This window comes from Papio anubis, chromosome X, assembly GCF_008728515.1.
Source record: "Papio anubis isolate 15944 chromosome X, Panubis1.0, whole genome shotgun sequence".
NCBI lineage: Eukaryota > Metazoa > Chordata > Mammalia > Primates > Cercopithecidae > Papio > Papio anubis.
In genome coordinates, this window is record NC_044996.1 from 7,905,768 (window position 1) to 7,925,381 (window position 19,614).

Below are 19,614 nucleotides of genomic sequence, written 5' to 3' on the forward strand. Positions count from 1 at the left end.
CCCGAGGGTTAATCGCTACTATGTATAATTTTACATGATGTTATGTCTGCTATTATATATCTGGTATTACTGTATTTTTTAAAATTTTATCATTACGTTGTGTTAGACAATCCTTATTACTTGAATCTCCATGTTCAGTTAATAATTCCTTTTATCAGATATTTCCTATTCAAATGACTGTGTTGTTTCTCTCCTCTGATTGGATCCTGCATACTATGGAAATGGAGAATAGTTGTGTTTTGGGGGCTTCTCTGAGCCCTTAGGTTCAGCACCCTCTTATATATACCGTGCTGTGGTCACGATTCCTTTGAAGTTAATCAAAAGAGGAGATGGGGAAGAGAAGAAGAAATAGCACTTGGGTTGGTGGTTGACAGAGACATTTGTTTTATTATTGGGTATCTGGATTTCATTGGAGTGACTGATGTGGTAGTTGAAGGAAGAACTTTGGCATGTGAGAGATGTATATAGAAAGAGAAGGTAGTATATTTAAATGTTACGGTATAATGCAACTTTGATTCCTTTAATTAGTATTAAGGAATTCAACTGAAGGATTTGAGATATTTTGAATAATTTTATTGGCTAGACAATGTTTACTTGACAATGTTTTAATACTAAATGCTATGTTGAAGTTGTCAAAGCAACCTGCTTGACTGATGGAGTCTGGACATAGGAATGAATAGAAGAGAGAAAATTTCTTGCTCTCTTAAATGAAGTACATGGCCAGAGGATGCCCAAGTCAGGCCCATGTAATAGTATGAGGAATATTCAAGTTGGGAATAAGCAGAGAATTCTGTTCTGCTGTCTTCCAGTAGAGCTTTTTCTGGCCTGCAATACATAGATGTGATGGGTGAGTTGAGAGGTTTGTTCTACTTAATAACTGACTTCTGGGAAATGCGAACTAGTTTTTCATGTGTCAGCTATATTAAGTTTAAACTTAACAGAATAATTTAGGTAGATACTGTAAGTACCAAAGGAAGAAGGAAGTTGAGGAAAGTTCATTCTCTTTAAGTCCTAAAATCTGTCCCATTACTTACACAGCATGTAGAAGGTACACACTCAGGAAATGGTGAAAGAGGGAAGTGGGATGATTGTTTTCCATGTGGTTTGAGTATATCCTGTGGATCCCTCGTACGTTGACAGTGTTGGGATATTGATTGAAACAGGATGGTGAAAAGTGTTGGGGTTTGGGTAGAACTGACACTTTGGCCATGCTGTATGCAGTACCTCATCCCAGCAAGTGCCATCTGTGTGGCTAAAAACATAATATGCACCTCTTGGAGTGAGGTAATATACAACAGGTACAACATCAGTAGTGGCCCTGGAGGAAGAAGTATGGCAATGTCCTCACAGCTGCCCTTCCTTGAGTCAAGGTGCCAAACTTTTAGTGCTGAGACACATCAGGGGACCCTAATAAGTGCCTTCTAAGGAAGTAGGTATAGAGAATGAAGGCCCGTAGGAAAATTTTTACATACATGTTCTTCGGGGATTTATATAACTTTTTAAAAAGTGGTCTGAGCAGTTGAGACTACAGTATGAGGTGTGGTTAACATGCCTCTCTGTCTTCCTGTTGATTTTCCTCTGTTTAACACCAAAATTTCCTCTTTTTAAGACTCACCTTGAATCATATTTTCAGTCACCAAATTATTAGGAGTTAAGCGTGGTTGAGCTAGATGATACTCTTACACGGTTTCAATTCCTATTTATTAATGTATTATTAGCATGTGTTACTTATTACTTACTTTTTAGTTATGTCAGTGATGCATGGGCAAGAAGAACCACAGTTTAGGACTTTGGGTAATGATAAAATATTATATTGCCTTTTTCTCCCCTCTTATTTACCTTTGGGTTTTTATTCTTAACTCCGTACACTGAAGGACAGAGAGAAGATAGCCAACTCTTGAAGAATTTCTGAGGAACTGAAGCAGTGCATGGGAAGCAAGTTTTATATTCTTTTGTGGGAACTAGGCCACCAGGAAAGCCCCCTTTAACCAAATTATTGGTTATGGAAAATTAGGCTTTCTGGTATTTCTTCATCTCAAACCATGACAGATTACATCCCTACTTCAATCCTTGGTGAAAATTTCAGTTGTGATCAAAACAAAGGAAGTTTCTATTTTATCTCCAAACATTACTTATCATGAACAATCTGTGTCTACTGATAGGGTGTCTTCTCCCTTTCTTTATAAGCTTTAATGTTTGCACTGGACAAAAGCTCTCACTATGCCTGATATGCATAGCCAATAGCAGTGACATCATTAAAGATCGTTCTCAAATTTAATTGTATATTTATTTCTGAAAAGGTGGAGAGAGACAGAGAGAGAATGAGTGAGTGAGTGAGTGAGTGTAATTATTCTGGAATATGTAGAGATTCTGATTTGAGGCCAATGTGGCCTTAGATGGTTTTCGGGAGACTTTGTCTCATGGAAGATATGTGGAGAAAGCTGACACACATGATATACTCATTCCAAGCATGGCTACAGTACAGTTTCTAAATAGAATTATGCCCCAGGCAATGAGGAAAATTTACTGCTGAACATTGCTTTTGGATTTGATCATGGACCAAGATATCATAGAAATCATCTCAGTTTGATTGGAAATAGGTTCTGGAGGACATAACCCATTTTAAAGGACCCGTTGAGCAAAGGATCCAATTTTAATTATTTAAAACTATTTTAGAGACTTAGCTATCGAATGGCCTCTGTGATTCATTTGGGGGCAGCAGAGGGAGCATTTGAGAGGAAGAGTAAGTGAGCATGTGGGGAATGGATCTCCCATGAGTGAAAGGGCAATGGGGATGTGTGTTTAGGGAAATGCTATTTAGTTCTACATTTACCATATCATAAAGACATTAAACCACAAGTGAGGGGTATAACAGACATAGTCTGGTTCTTGTGGACACCATTTCAGAAAAGTCAAAGATGAGAGCTAGCTAGGGTCAACAGTGGGTTTGAGAGGTACAGGTAGGCACCCTTTGACTCCACGAAGACAAGGGGAACAGTTAGTCCAGGGAATTAGAAACCTGTGAATATATTACTTTAGTCTTTCATCCCATGTCTTTAAAAGACCCCAAGCAACCAAGTCTATGATACAGTTGGGTTTAGTTCTTAACTGCCCACTTCAAGTAACCCTCTGAGTTCTTACTTTCCTTCCTAAAGGCAAACATGAAGAGATACAACTGTCTTTGTTCTCCAGGTGGGAGATTTCTCTCTCCCCCATTACACTTCCATACAATTGGCTGCAGGATACAGCTGAAGTAGAAATGAGCACCAGTCAGAAGACTGTCAGAGCTAAAAAAAAAAAAAAAAAAAAAAAAAAGTATGAAGGTTTTGCCCATAACAAACTTCTTACAGATTAGATACTTCGGTCACAGATGGCTCAGGCATACTTACTGAATTTGTGAAAGTTCTAACAGTTTTATGAGATGAGAACTTTACTCATTTTTTAGCCTATTGAAAGAAAAAAATGACTTAGGGAAGTCTGGTTTAAATGTTTCTACCTTGAGCCTTTCTTTCTCTCTCCATGGCAAATAACATAGCCAGACGTGTGTTTCCAAATCCTTTTTTTTCTCTCTCTCTGCAGAGTGTTCCATAATCCTGTTCCTATTCTGCTTGACTATGACTGATTTGTAACCTCTGTCTCCTTCACACACTCTCTTTCATCTATCAGGTTCAGCTGGTCATAGGAAAGTTAGACTGTTGATGGCCAGTGGTGCAGAATGGAAAAACATATTGTCAACAGCTAGACTTCTGATCAAGGGCTGAGAGGAGAAAAATAAGACAACTCTTGGATTTAAGCTCATCTCTCTCTCTCTCTCTCTCTCTCTCTTTTCTCGGAATTGAACAGTTATAAATTTAAAAGTTAGTTTCCTTTCAGTAGATTCAGGAAATGGAGTTTATGCCCACTCAATATTTGCACCCTTTGACTAACCTTTTCTTCTTAAATGTCTTAGTGTGTTTTGACTACTTTTATGTAGATTTGAAATGAATGAATTTTTGGATACTGAGTATGGGAGCATATTGGAAATATTTTGTTGTTGCTGTTTTGTTTTCTTTTGGTTGAGTTTGGTTTACTTTGTGGTAAAGCAAATATTTTCAATGCTTACTTCCTAATAATATTGTAAAACAACAAGTTAGAGAGGAAGAATATATTTATTACATAAGGAAGAAAAAACAGAAAGAGGTTTATTCTTTCTTGGGCATGAAAATTGTACAAGAATTCAAAGAGCAAGCAAGGGGACTTTTACTCAGGGACAAGTGAAAGTGGGAAGGCAATAGAGTGGGTAATGCCATGTCTTATGAAAAAATGATGAATGTCATGCCATGGATTGGGGGGATTGGGTAGGAACAAGAAGTCTCACATTGTTGTAGGATGGATTGGGCAGAGAAGCAACCTTGGTTATGCTGTGTGCAGTGTCCTAACTTAGGAAAGTACCATTCACATATACTGCATTACAAAATGTACTTTTCTGAGTATAGTAATGCTCAACAAGTACAACTTTTGTAGTGATTGAAGTCCTTAAGGAAAATTTGTCCCAAATAATACCTTTAGTGATTTGTAACACTTTAGTCTAAGGAGGTGTGGCCAAAGAGTGGCAGACTTGCACTGGAGATACAGCCTTTCTTAAATTCGATGAAGTGAAACTCCCCGATTTAGACAATATTGAGACTCTGTCAAGTTAGCACTTTCTATACGCAGCAAGTTGAATCCCATTTGCTTTGCAGGAGCATCAGAGTTCCCTGGTGGACTCTTTCTTGGGATTTCAACATGATTTTAGACTGGTCATCTGAAAACTCCAGATTATACATGAAACTAACAGCTGAGAGTAAATGAAATATACACTGATTCGTTCAAGAGAAAATCATTAAGCACATCATATTGTATATCAGTGCTGCAAATACAGTAGTGTAACAGGAGAGGCAAAACTTTCTTCAAAAAGCTGATATGCTATTGGTACAAATATATAAAAATTAATAAATGAATAGAATGTTAACTATGTGTTATAGCTTTAAGCACTATAGAGAAACAGTAAAGTGAATTGAGATTTGGGCATTATGGCAGAGAGGAAGAGGTATGCAATTTCAAATGGGGTGGTCAGAGAAGACTACTCTGGGAAAGCACTATGGAGCAAAGTTTTGTACTTACTAAGGAGTCTAACCAATCTCTAATCTCTCAATGCTTCTAAGACATTTCTTCTTCCCTAGCAATGAAAGGGAATCTCAGTTTTTCCTGTCTATCTTTTCTTGATGTCCATACCCATCTGCAGCCCACTACAGTTGCATCCTCTTCCAAGGGATTTTATGTCACAAATTCAGGGGATTGTTAAGACACTTTGGTTTTAGAGGTGAAAAGGAAAGAACAACATCCAAAGACTCTGTCAAGCTATGTAACATAGTCTCAAGGCAGTGGAATATGAGGTGAAGAGAAGAAGAAGACAGTGACTGTTAGCATGATGTTTTAGGTGGAGGGGTTTTTCTCTCCCTGGAAGGTTTCAAAAAAATGCCAGTAAGAAATTCAAGACATGTTAATGTATTATTTTGCCAGTACTGATTATCCTTGACCATGAAGAAAACGGATCAGAGACTGAAACATGAGTTTCTTGTCTTAAAAAGTTGCAGCTGCCTGTTAAACTGATAGTGGCTGTACACAGGTATGTCTGAAAGAATGAATCTATATTCCTATCCTCTACCAGCTTAAAGCCAGCACATGGCTATGATGACTGATGTATGTGCTTCTGCATGTTTGCTGGATGGAATAGAGAATGGCCCAGCACAAGACGACATGGTGGTAAGAGAGGAGAGAAAGGTGAATTGGACAGGCAGATTACAGTCAAGCTTTCTGATAACAAAACTAATCAGTGTCCACAGGAGATTGGGCCTTCCTCTACTATAACCTATTTTATCTCCCTCGAGAAATGGAGGAGAAGGTGGTGTTTCTTAATTTTGGGTAAGCTTCACAGAGAAAATAGAGGCAAAAAGTGGCCAGTGGGCCTTAGGGCATTCAGTTAAGATGAGGAATATGGGGGTTAATAATGCTGAGGAGAGTTGACGTCTTCTTAGAAATACTAGTACTTTTTAGAAAAATGTTGGGCCTCCTGCAACTATAAATATAGGCTTCGTGTTTTTCTTATTAAGGAAGGAAGATTTCAAGATGTTCAGGCATTGAGATGATTTCCTTTAGTATTCATTGTTGTTTCAATAAAAACTTTATAAACTAGAGATGATGTTTCTCAGACTTTCCCACTTCCATATTTAAAAATACATTCAGCCTGTAGCTACTAAGTTCTAAAACAAACTCCAGTTTAAGGCTGTGAATGTTTTTACTTGAATTTCCTTCTAACCCCTTAATGCCAATTACGTATATACATGTCATTAACATGTAAATACATATGCATATACATAATATATATGCAATTACATATATGTGTAATTAACATGCATGATACATATGCATATACACAATACAGCTTCTTTTTAGTGCACACTTCTGTGAGTTTAGATGAATGAAATTTGTATAACAATAAAATTTCAATTTTTAATAAGCCTATAAGATTTGTTGGAGTCAAAACTTCTTTCAGACCCCAGACTCTAGAAATATTTGTTCTTCTGTATTTTGTTGTACTAGGTTCGGTAGACCTAGGGAAATGCAGACACCAAATAGCATGTGTGTTAGATAAAAAATGCAAAAACATGCTCAAAACAACCTTGCTCCAGGAATAGACTAAGAAAATTTATGAACTGCGAGTTATATAAGGGCATCTCTGGACCACAAGCTCATATCTATCTTGTAGATCACTTCCAGTAAGTATAATGGGCTTCTTTTTACTCCCGAGTCTAAGGAAGAAAATCAGTTTCTACTATCTCCACCACAGTAATCACAGATTATTTTCCTTCTTTTTGCTTTCAGGATCTTACGTGTGTTTTCACCACTTACTTTGTGATTCCAGAGTAGAGGTAAGTAACTTATGTAAAGGGTCTCAGATCTTTTAAGACTGGAGTTAGGCATTTTCTGCTTAACTATTGGATCTGAGGACTGCATACTGCTGATTCTTTGCAAGAAAAGCACGCAAGGATGTTTCTTTCATGAGCAAGAGAACCTAGACCAAAAGGCATAATGGTTCTAAGTTCTGAAAACTGCCATGTAAAACCCATGACACATGAGAAGATAGCACTCAAGAGGGATGAATGAAGAAAGACAAGTGGAGTGGGTATTGCACAGGTTATTTGTACAACTGCCAGCAGCTACTCACAGCCTGAAAACATTGAGAAGTTGTTTCAAAAGTACACAAATGGGTGCTTAGGGAGGGCTTCCATCCTTCAACATGTTGTCTGTGGTACCCTACTCTGGAGAGTGACAATCATGTATAATTAAATTTGATTGACACTTCTGTGAGTAGAGTAACGCATGACATGTACGACAGACAATGGCACTGTGGGTGCATTGAGGGTGTTTTATTGCACACAGAGGGAAACTTTCTCTAAAGTGCAGGTATAATACCTCTTCAAACCCCTAGTGCTGGCCTCCCTCAAGGGAAGCCTCTGAAGTGCCTTTCAGAGGCAAGTCTAGGAACTCCCATGGTTCTTCTCTGAGTCATATTCCTTTTCCCAGTGCTTGATGGAAATGAGAAAAAGACTTTCAGTGTGATGACAGTGAGACTCATTGCCTCTGTGGTAGTTTTTTTTTTTTTTTTTTTTTTTCTTTTTGTAAAATCTTTAGCCTATGTTATCCCTCAAATCCTTTAACCTGTTCTTCTGTAACTGTACCCCTCAGGATTTTAAAGGCTTCTCCTTTAGCCCTCCCCAAATGCCCTCCCACTTTTAAGTAATCTATTCTGCTGAAGCTCAGATTTTTTGGCTTTCTGATATTGAATGGACTTTCTTCATTGGCCCAAAAGATGGTAGTTCTTTTGAAAATATCTTTGAATCCTCTACAAGTCATCAGTTTATTAGGGCTTATGCATAGTACCCAAATAATTTTACTGTTGGATATAATTTTATTTGTTTCTCCACAAAAAGTTCTATATCTTTTAGTTTTGTACAGAGGAGAGAGTTGGGGATGCTAAGCACCATATATCAGGTGGACTGGAAAAGTGTCTAAGAAGCAAGACACAAATCTTACCTCTTCATGTTGGAAAAAAGGAAATAAGTTGGTGCATCTTTCCTTTAATTCTGATCAGAGAGTTGAGTTGGAAATGGCTCTTTGTGATATTTTGTCTGCATCAATAAGGCATATGTCAATAAGGCATATCAATAAGGCAATCCTTTGTGATTGAAGTATGGTGATATTTACTTATCAAATCAGGATAAATTTCTCTTTTATTTCTTATCATGGCCACACTGCAAATATCTTCTCACAGTTCGTTAATTGTGATCAGATTTTGTGTTGTTTTCTTTCATTTATTGTCTTCTGATTTATTTTTTGCTACGCGTTATTGGGGACACAAAGTTTTTTGGATGTTTTATGATGGCTTTTGGTGAAATTTTTAAAATGCGTTTTTTTATTTAGTTGCTGTTGATTTCCCTGATCTTTAAAACATAAAATGTCCCATGCCCTGATGCTCTCCCTGAATTCCGGAGAGTGTCAGAGAGAAAATTGTGTTGTTGGGAGATTGATTGTGAGAAATAAGCATTTAAAAAAAATAAGACTCTTCAATGGTGGTGGAGTGTTCTATGGGTTTTAAAAAATACTTGTAGTTCTGTATATATTACTATGATCATTATAGAAAAAAGTTACATTGCCCCCAAAATTACCTCCTTCTGCCTTTTGGGTAGTAAATCCTGAGCCCAGCCTAACATCTGGCAACCACTGCTCTGTTTTCCACCTTTATCATCTTTTTCCACACTGCATAATTGCAGTCTCATGATATGTTGGTCTTTGGTCTGGTTCCTTTCACTTAAAATGCATTCAAAATTCATCCATGTTTCTATAAGAACTAATATTCTCTTGTAACTGCTAAATAGTATTACAGTCAAATGTGAATGAAATGAGTTGTTTCCAGTCGTTGGTGATTATGCATAAAACTACTGTAAAGTTTGCATACAGACATATGTGAGAAGACAAGTTTCATTTCACATTTATAAATAGCTAGAGTGGGATTGCTAGGTCTGTGAAAAGTTTGTTTAAATTGATTTTTTAAAAAAACCTAAAAAGACGAATTTCCAGAATGGCTTTACCATTTTGTGTTTCTATGAACAATGCATCATAATTACAGTTGCCTAAATCATCATCAAAACTTGGTATTGACAAATATTCATAACCATTCTGTATGGCTTATTGATTTATTATATTGTTGTTTAAACTTGCATTTTTTTAATTGACTAATGATGTTGATCAATTTTTCATGTACTTATTGGCCATCCACAATCTCCTATGATGAAGTGTCTATTGAGATTTTTTTTATTTTGTTGGATTTTTTTATTTCTTATTGTGGAATTTTTGGTTTATTATGTATTCTGATTACAAATCCTTTGGCAGAAATGTGATTTGTATATATTTTCTCCCAGGCTCTAATTTCTTGTTTGAATTCTCTCAAGTTTGTCTTTATTTACAGAGCAAATATTTTCAATACTGATAGTGCAATGCTGTGTGTGGTACCTTGCTCTAGACAGTGATAATCATGCATAATTAAATATGATTGACACCTCTACAAGTGGAGTAACACATATCACGTACAACATATGTGATGACACTGTGGGTGAATTTAGAGGTATTTAGTTGCATGCAGAGAGATGGTTTCCCTAGAGTATATATATGCCACCCCATAACACCTCTCTGTCCCTCTTGCTGGCCTACTTTTGATAATCCAGTTAAGTGAATTCTCTGAGGCAAGTCTGAGGAATACAAGAAACTGAGAAAAAATTCTCCCGTTGAGGTTTCTTGTTTTTGTTCCCCCCGCCCCCGCCCCCAGGATTTGTACACATTTTCCCAAAATTGCCTGACTAAAATACAAACAGTCTTTCAGTGTGGTTATGTGATTCTTCTCTTCATAAAGAGTATGATTAATTTTGCAGAACCTATTTCCTGCCCCTACATCCAGATCTGTTAACCCATTCTCACTTTTCAGTTGCCCTCATTATCTTCAAAGCTTCTCCATGGTTCTTCTCAAATTCCTTCCTGCTTCCCAGGTCCTAATCTGCTTGAAGCCCAGTGTCTCTTCTTTCTGTGGTATTGGAAGTCCTTCTTTTTCAGGGACCTGGAAAATGCTCATTCTTTTGAAAGCATGCTTTAGAATATAATGAAAATTACCAATTTATTACAGCTTGCGTATCATACTGAGAAATTTATACTCTTTGATATGATTTTGTCACTTTTTTTTTTGTTGTTTTAAAAAAAGGGATATAGTTTTATTTTCCTTTTGGTGTCCCTTCCTAATGCAGTGAGGTGAGAAAGAGAGAGAGAGTCAAACAGAGACAGAGAGACATACATAGAGTTACAAGGACATAGAGAAAGACAGAAAAACAGAGGGAGGAGTCAGGAAGAGAATCAATAGCCTGCTTATTTTTATTACTGAGTAGAATATTAGTCATAAGTGAAGGACATTTGGATTGTTTCCTATTGTTAGTGATTATGAATAATGCTAGGGTATATGTTTGCATACAGATATATGTGCAAACACAAGTTTTATTTTGTGTTAATAGCCCAAAGTGGGATTTATGTTAACTCTAAGTTAAATTTAAGAGAAATAGAAAAAAACTCTTCAATAATGGCATTAATTACTATGTTGTACTGTCATGAACAATGTATCAGTGATCCACTTGCCCAAATACTTATCTGCACTTGGCATGAGCATGGTTTTTGAGTGTTTTTATTTTTATAGGCTATTCTAATACGGGTGTTTTGTCAATATAGTTTCAGCTTGCATCTCTTCGATGACTGAAATTTTAAGCATCTCTTCATATACTTATTGCCATTCATATATCTGCTTTGTTGGATTGTCTGTTAAGGTATTTTCCTCATATTTATTGAGTTTGGAGAGTTTTAGTCTCACTCTGTCACCAGGCTGGAGTGCAGTGGCACAATCTCGGCTCACTGCAACCTCTGACTCCCTGGTTCAAGTGAGTCTCCTGCCTCAGCCTCCTGAGTAGCTGGGATTACAGGCACGTGCCACCCTGCCCGGCTAATTTTTTGTATTTTTAGTAGAGAACAGGGTTTCACCATGTTGGCCAGGATGGTCTCAATCTCCTGACCTCATGATCCGCCCGCCTTGGCCTCCCAATGTGCTGGGATTACAGGCATGAGCCACCACGCCTAGCCCAGATATGTGATTTTCAAATATTTTTTCTTAGTCTGTGGTTTACTTGTTCATTCCCTTAACCATGTGTTGTACAGAGCAAACTTTTTTTTCATAAAGGATGATTCACCATTTGTTATTTTATGAATTATATTTTAATGCCATATCTTAGAGTGTCTAAATTTAGGTATAGGATTCTTGGTTGACTGTTTTCCTTTTAGCACTATAAATGTTATTCCAGTGTCTTCTGGCCTCTATGGTTTCTGATGAAAAGTCAGCAAAATATCTTGTAGAGGCTCTCTTGTATGCATTAAGTTTCTTTTTTCTAGTATATTTCAATATTCTCTTTTTTTGTTACCAAAAAGTAAATATGTCTCTCAGCTTGGATTTCTTTTGTTTTTGCTACCTGTAGTGTTTTGCACTATCTTTCACTTCTGCTGCCCTATTATGCATATTTTGGTGTCCATGCTAGTGTTCTGCCTTTCTCTGAGGCACTGTTCATTTTCTTCACTCATTTTATTCTTTTATTTTTATAGAATTATCACTTTCAAGCTGTCTTAAACTTTACTGATTCTTTTTTCTCCTAGTTGGTTTTTACTCTTGAGCCCTTCTAGTGAATTTTTCACTTCAATTATTTCACTTTTATACTCCATAAATTCCTTTTCTTTAAATATTTCTGCCTCTTGATTGATAGACTCTTTTGATGAGGCATTGTCAACATAGCTACCTTTACACTTCCCAGCACTGTTTGTTTAGTGTTTTGAAAATACTTACAGTGGATGCTTCACGGTTGCTGTTTATTAAGTATAACATTAGGCTCTGTTGCAATCATTTTCTGTAATCTACTTTTGTCCTGTGTGTTATATTTTTATTTTCTCTGTATGTGTCAGAATGTCCATTTGAGAACTGGATATTTTATTAATATATTAGATAAATTTTGGATGCAGATCTTGCTTCTGGGGATTGTTGTCTGATTTTTTCATTTGTTGATTTACTTGGCTGTGCTGTTTTAGTAAAATCTATATTCTTTTTATTGTGGAAAACCTAATGTTGTTCTTTGCAAGGCATAACTTTGTATATGTACATAGTCACTCTAAACTGTCATGGTTTTAGTAGAGTTCTTTGTTCTTTTGCTGATGTTTCTGTTAAGCTGCCTGCCTCTGCGGTATCACACACAGGTAATAAACTTCAGTGTTTGCAGATGGATTATTTTGTAGCTTTTGAGAATACCATGGGCAAAATTGCTTTAGAGTCTGATCCAAATACTTTGCAGATAGTTTTGGGGGCAGGTCTCTAAAGGCTGTTCTACCAGAAAGGCTCTTATTAACTGTCTGTTTCCTGATTCCAGTTCTATCTTAATTACTTGGCACCACAATCTACATTATTTGTGAGACCTTTCCCATCTTCCGTTAGAACTGAAGTCATTTTCTTTTTTGAGGAGGAAACCTTTAATGCTTTGTTCTCTTAGGGCTAGTCTCTCTCAATGGACAAATCCCTGAGCAATTGCCCCAAGCTGTGAATAAAGCAGTGTCCTGCTTCTTGTACACTGATACCACTGCTTTACAACCAGGGTAATGAGTGATAGCAGTGGATTCTGGTTTTCTGGTTTGCCTCTCCCAACGTGGAAGCTCCCCCTGATGACTGAGCTGAGATGAGGAATATTACGTACTTAATACTCTCAGCCAGCTGCACCTGGTATAGAGCCTAAACCCTGTGATGAGGAATGGCTATAGTAGCAGGCCTCTGACCTCTAACCTCACATGCCTAGTATTTAGCCTCTGAAACACTAAACTGGGTTTGTGGAGTGGATGAGAAATTCTGGAGGTTTCTTAAACCCACAAGTATATTGTTGCTCTTGATTAGGAGATAGGGGAACAGGTAATTTTGTAAGCCACAGTCACCTTAAATTCTCAGTTCTCAGTCTCTGAAATCCAGTCACCAAAATTGTGTCCATATTTTTTGGTGTGCTAATTTTAGTTTTGCAGGGAAACATAGTCACCTAGTAGCATGTGTCTCAGATTGGAAAAATGCAAACACATGCTAAAAAGAACCTTGCTCTAAGAAAACCCAGAAACTGAAAAATCTCTAGGAGTGTCTGGGTGCCTAGCACAATTTCTGTTTTGTACATCACTCCTGGTAAGTAAAATGAGATTTTTTTCTCACTTCAAAGTTTGATGAGGATAAAAGAAATTCTACTCTCTCCATCTCATCACCCACTGATTATTCTCTCTTCTTTGCTTCCAGGATCCTGTGTGATATCCTTGCTTATTCTGTAGTGAGGAGTTGTAGTAAGGCACTCAGGTAGAAGAACTCAGATCTTTGGATGATAGGCACAGATTGGTGAGATAAGAGTGTAATGTCTGGGTAGCTACTAAATCTGGGGAACGCAATTTACTTGTTAATGTTTTATATAAAACAATGGGAAAAGAAATAGAATAAGGCATCCAATGATATTTTTCCCATTAGCAGGAGAGCCTAGCAGGAAGGTTCTTGGTCCTGAAAACTGCCATGTGAAAACTCCAAACCATGAGTGGACAACACTCAAGGGGGAATAAGTGAATAAAAAATGGTGTAGGTTCTTCAGGGATCATTTAAATAAATGCCAATGGCCACTTACAGACTGAAAACATTTGAGGGGTTGTTTGAAAAGTATGTGATTGAATATTTAGGCTGTGCTCCCATTTTCAGGAATGCTGTGTGTGTGTGGTATCCTACTCCGGAGAGTGGCAATCACATATAATTAAGTGTGATTGAAACCTCTAAGAGTGGAGTAACACATGACATGTACTACATATGAAATGATATTGCAGGTATTTAGTTGCATGCTGAGGCATGCTTTTCGTAGAGCATAGATAGTCCATCTGGCACCCTCCTCAGTACTAACCTAGCTCGGGAGTTTCTACATAAACTTCTGAAGACAAGACATAGGAAAGAAATGTCTTGGGAAAAAGTGTTTCACTGAATTCTTATGGGCTTCATATCCTTCTTTACAAAATTGCAAGACTAAAATGGGAAAAAAAGCCTTTTAGTATGATCTTTTTTTTTTTTTTTTTTTATAACCCTTACCTGCCAGGTCTGTCCTGCAGACCGTGGCCAAGTGACGGATGAAAGGAGTACTCAGACACAGGCATGCAGTGTAAGAGCAATTAGGGGAATGCCTAGCACTACTGGCTGAAGAGTGAGCAGTCTCGAACAGCTGGAGCTGCTTGCTTTTATTCAGTACAGACAAAATACTGAAAGCCGGAGCCAACACAATCTGTGGGTAATTAACATTATTATTTCCCCTTTCAGGAAGCAGTCTCCTGTGCTGATGGTCAAAGGTCGGTTTCCAGACAATGTAAGTAAACAAGCCTGTTTACACCAAATTCCCCTACACTTCCTTGTACCTACCCCTTGCCCTCTGCCTCAGGTTAAGAGAACAGCGGCCTTCAGCTTATTCATCCCCGAAGCTATCCAGAGCCTTCCGACCTTTCAGAAGGCCTCCTCCTTTCCCTATACCTTCTCCTACCACTCTAACCAATCTCCCACATCTCCCCCATTTCTGTTTTTAGCATCAGGTTTTGTTGATTGAATAGTACAGATGTGTGCAGCGACAGGTTTGACAGGCACAGCGGTTACAGCTCGTGTTCTGGCTTTGCATCCTAGAATCAGTAAATAACATAAGTCAAATATGAGTATAGTCAGTATTATTCTTTTCTAATCAAGGAGAGATATGTAGTGTTACTTGGCACCTCAGTTCAATGTGTGCCATTACTAAGGAACCCCACTGGGGGTATGTCAACCCCTCCCAGCCAAGCGGTTACGTTATTAGAGGATGGGAAGGGGGTGTCTGCCAAGGTAACAGGTTGGAAGAAAGGCGAATCTAGAAGATGGGCCCAATAGAGTGTAGCAGGTATGGGTTGCAGGCAAAGTGAGAGAATAAGAAAGGTTAATACCCTATGAGAGTTGCAATGTACAACAGAGAGCATAGCAAGGAATAGATTATCTGGAGTGAATGGTGTCTGTGTCCGGAGAAGGATTCACTCGGCCTCCTGAGTTGTCTTCTTCAGCATCCCCCAGGTAATGTCCAGGGCCTGTGTCATTGGAGGAAGCCACATCATCTGGGGCTGCAGGTCCTGCAGTGTCATTTCCTTTATTTTTGATACCGGGTTGGGCCTTAGCCACGCCATGGTATGGTTTGATGTGTCTGTCACAGTGGAATCCAAAGAGGACTTGAGTGGGGCGTGAACACAAGCATATTCTCTTCCCCAGGTTAGCAGATAATTTGGACCACACCATACATTACTATTAGCATCTTTCCATAACACCACCGGTTTTGTGCCTTGAGGGGCTTTTGCAAACTACTTTTCTATGGTTGATTGAAATTTATCATCTAAATTTAAAAAATTAAGAGTAAATAAGACTTGTGCTAGTAGTGTTGCAGCATCCTTACTCATATCCCCCCTTTTTTGTTTACTGAGCATATTTTTAAGGGTGGAATGGGCATGTTCTGTGGCTTGTCCTTGGGGTTTGTACAGGATGCCTATGGAATGTTGGACATTCCATGTGTGACAAAATTGGTGAAACTGGGAGCTGGTGTAAGCCGAACCATTGTAAGTTTTAATTTTTGTGGGCCACCCCATAAATGCAAAAGTTAAGAGAAGACGTTTAATGACATACTGGGCAAACTCTCTGGGAAGAGCATGAGTGCTAATTAGGTGGGAATTGGTATCAATGTATATATGTACATATTTTAGTTTTCCAAATTCAGGGATGTGCATAACATCTGTTTGCCATAACTGATTAGGTTCTAGTCCTCTAGGGTTAACACCTGTTGATGGAGGGGACATGCCTCTGAGCTGGCCTTTCATTAATGATAGCTGGTATTGTAAATGCAAATTTTTCTCTTGAATATTGAAAGTATATTCATACTTTCAATCATTTTACAAAAATGTCAATTGCATATATTTTCACAGGTTGTCTTTGTTTTTCACTCTTATTAGTATTGTGCTACACAGAACAAAGGTTATGTTTATTTTGATATATTGTAATTGGTAATTCTTTTTCCTTTCTGAATTGTGCTTTTAATGTCCCAGCTAAGAGCTTTTAGTCTTAGATATAAGAATCTTGGTTGACATATTATTTTTTCGGCACTTTGAATATGTCATCTCACTGTCTTCTGGCCTCCATGGTTTCTGATGAAATGTTCATTGTTAATCTTAGTGAGGATTTATTTTATGCAATGAACTGTTTTTCTGTTATAGCTTTCAAAATTCCCTTTTATCATCACCTACAGATTAAATATAATATCTGTCCATTTGGACCTCCTTACATTTATTCTACTTTGAATTTGTTGCATGTCTTTGATGCATAGGTTATTGCTTTTTACTACATTTGGGATATTTTTAACCATTATTTTGAAGATTTTTCACTGCTCTTTTTCCTTTTCTCTCTCCTTCTGTTACTCTCAATACATATTTTATTGTGTCTTCTCCCATTCCACTTTTATCTAACGCTCTGCTTTTTAGTCTTATTCACTTTACTGTGTATTCTTTGTAAACAATAATCATTATCAATCTGTTTTCTAGTCTGTCTTCTGCTAGTTCAAATCTACTGTTGAACCTCTTTGTTTAATTTTTCATTTCAGATGTTATGCTTTTAAACTCCAGAATATTCTATTTAAAACATTTCTACCTCTTTTTTGATATGTGTGTCTGATGAGACATTGTCACAATAACTTCTGTTGCTTCTCAAATAATGGTTTATTTCTTTGTAAGTATTTATACTTGCTTTAGCGTATTTATCCATGACAGTGATATTTGGACCTTCTCACAGGAATGCTTTGGATTCTAGTGTCTGTTTTTCTCTTGTGTATTGGATACATTTTCCTTTTCTTTTCATGTCTTAGAAATTTTATTGAAAGCTAGACATTTTAGATAATTTACTGAAGCAATTCCAGATAATGTTCTCCCCTTCCAGAGATTGTTTTGTTTTTGTCTTTTGTTTAATTGCATATTAAATTTAAAATACTATACTAGTAAAGATTTGTCTGCAGTATGAAGCCTCTTATGTTGTTCTTCATAGGGCATAGCCTTCAATATGCACTTAGTCATTCTAAGAAGACAGCAGGGGTTTTTCGTTTGCTTTTTTGTGTGTATTTGTTTTGTAGAGATGGGGCCTCACTGTGTTGCCCAGGCTTGTCTTGAACTCCTAGCCTCAAGCAATCCTCCCACCTCAGTCTCTCAATGTACTGGGATTATAGGTGAGAGCCACCATTCCCAGCCAAAGGCAGCAGTTTTATTGGGATTCTTTTTGAATGTTTTTGTTCCTGCTCTCTTTGTCAAGCTGTCTGCCTTTGAGTTTATTACACACAGCCCTTAGGCTCCCTAATTTTAGATAATTATTACATATTTCTTAAATGCTATGGACAAAAATTGTTCCAGAGTTTTATTCAAATAATTTAGATGCCTTTCCATAGGTAGTTTTTGAGAAACGTTTTTAAGGTTTTTGCGGATAGCAAGAGGGCTTTCATTATTTAGCTCTTTCCCTGGTTCACTCTGGTTTCTTGCTCTCAGGGAGCATCATCTTATTTACTAATCACCAAAATCTACATTGCTTTTGAGAATGCATTAGGATTGACCTTTCCCATGCTCTGTTACAAATAAAGTCAGATTCTTTAGGGCAGTGGTCCCCAACCTTCCTGGCACCAGGGACTGGTTTCGTGGAAGACAGTTTTTCCACAGACCAGGTTGGAGGGGATGGTTTTGGGATGAAACTGTTTCATCTCAGATCATCAGGCATTAGATTCTCATAAGCAGCATGCAATCTAGATCTTTCACATGGGCAGTTCACAATAGGGTCCTTGCTTCTATAAGAATCTAATGCTATCACTGAACTAACAGTAGGTAGAGCTCAGGCAGTAATGCTGGCTTGCTTGCCCATCACTCACCTCCTGCTGTGTGGCCTGGTTCCTAACAGGTCATGGACTGGTACTGGTCCACAACCTGGGGGTTGGGGACCCCTACTTTAGGGAGAGCTTTAATATTCTATATTAGGCCAGCATCTCACACTAGGCAAAATGTTAGAACCACTGAGCTGGAGCTGGCATTAAGGGCAGTGGCTTGCTTCCCTCACAGTGACATTTCTGCTTTATGAGCATGTTGCTTATCAGTGGTTGTAGACCATGTTTTCATATGCTTCATCTGCAGTACACTCTAGAATAGTGGTCTGAGCATTGGAACAGTGCCCCTGACTTCTTACCACATAGACATGGTGTTTTGTCTCCAAGCCATTAAGCTGGGTGTGTGGGATGGTTGAGAAATGCCAAAGGCCTATAACTTCCATGAATATACCATAGCAATTATTGGGTGCTACAGAGGAAATTCCTTTTGTAGGCCACAGTCACCTAAACTCCTCAGTCCTCATCCTCTGGCATTCATTCACCATATTTGTATACCTGTAGCTTGATGTACCAGGTTCAGTTTTTCCAGGGAGATGCATATGCTATATAGTATATCTCAGAATGGAAAAATACAACAGCATGCTCAAAACAAACTTGTTCCAAGAAGAGACCCTGAAAACCTAGGAAAGAATTTGAGGGCATCCTTAGGCAACAGGTATAGTTTTAATCTTGTAGATTACTCCTGATAAGTAAAATGGGCTTTTTATATATTACTGACTGAGGAAGAAAGGAAATTTCTGCTCTCTTTATCTTATCATTCACTGATTATTCTCCTATTCTTTAATTCTAGGATCATGTGTGTTTCTCTTGTTTATTCTGTGTCTCAGGAGTTGAGGTGCATAACTCAAGACTTAGAGGGACTCATATCTTCAGGTGACAAGTATGGTGTATTAGTCAGTTTTCACACTGCTGATAAAGACATACCCAAGACTAAGCAATTTACAAAGGAAAGGGGTTTAATGGAGAACTCACAGTTCCATTAAACAGTTCCACAGAACTCACAGTGGCTGGGGGAACGTCACGATCATGTTAGAAGGCAAGGAGGAGCAAGTCACATCTTACATGGATGGCAGCAGGCCAAGAGAGAGAGCTTGCACTAGAAAACTCCTTTTTTTTTTTTTTTTTTTTTTGAAACAGAGTCTCGCTCTGTCACCCAGGCTGGAGTGCAGTGGCATGATCTCGGCTCACTGCAAGCTCCACCTCCTGGGTTCACGCCATTCTCCTTCCTCAGCCTCCTGAGTAGCTGGGACTACAGGCACCCTCCACCACGTCTGGCTAATTTTTTTGTGTTTTTAGTAGAGACCGTGTTTCACTGTGTTAGGCGGGATGGTCTCGATCTCCTGACCTCATGATCTGCCCACCTTGGCCTCCCAAAGTGCTGGAATTACAGGCATGAGCCACCATGCCTGGCTGAAAGCTCCCATTTTTAAAACCATCAAATCTTGTG

At 38.0% G+C, this 19,614-nt stretch overlaps 1 long non-coding RNA gene across 1 annotated transcript in view; it reads left to right on the plus strand.

The window, feature by feature from the left end:
* LOC108583643 overlaps nucleotides 1–19,614 on the plus strand; it is a 64,254-nt gene that overhangs the window by 35,761 nt on the left and 8,879 nt on the right. Inside the window, exons 3-4 of the long non-coding RNA XR_001898434.3 lie at nucleotides 6,904–6,950; nucleotides 14,519–14,564. This is a non-coding gene — a long non-coding RNA (uncharacterized LOC108583643). The remainder of the gene's footprint in view (nucleotides 1–6,903; nucleotides 6,951–14,518; nucleotides 14,565–19,614) is intronic.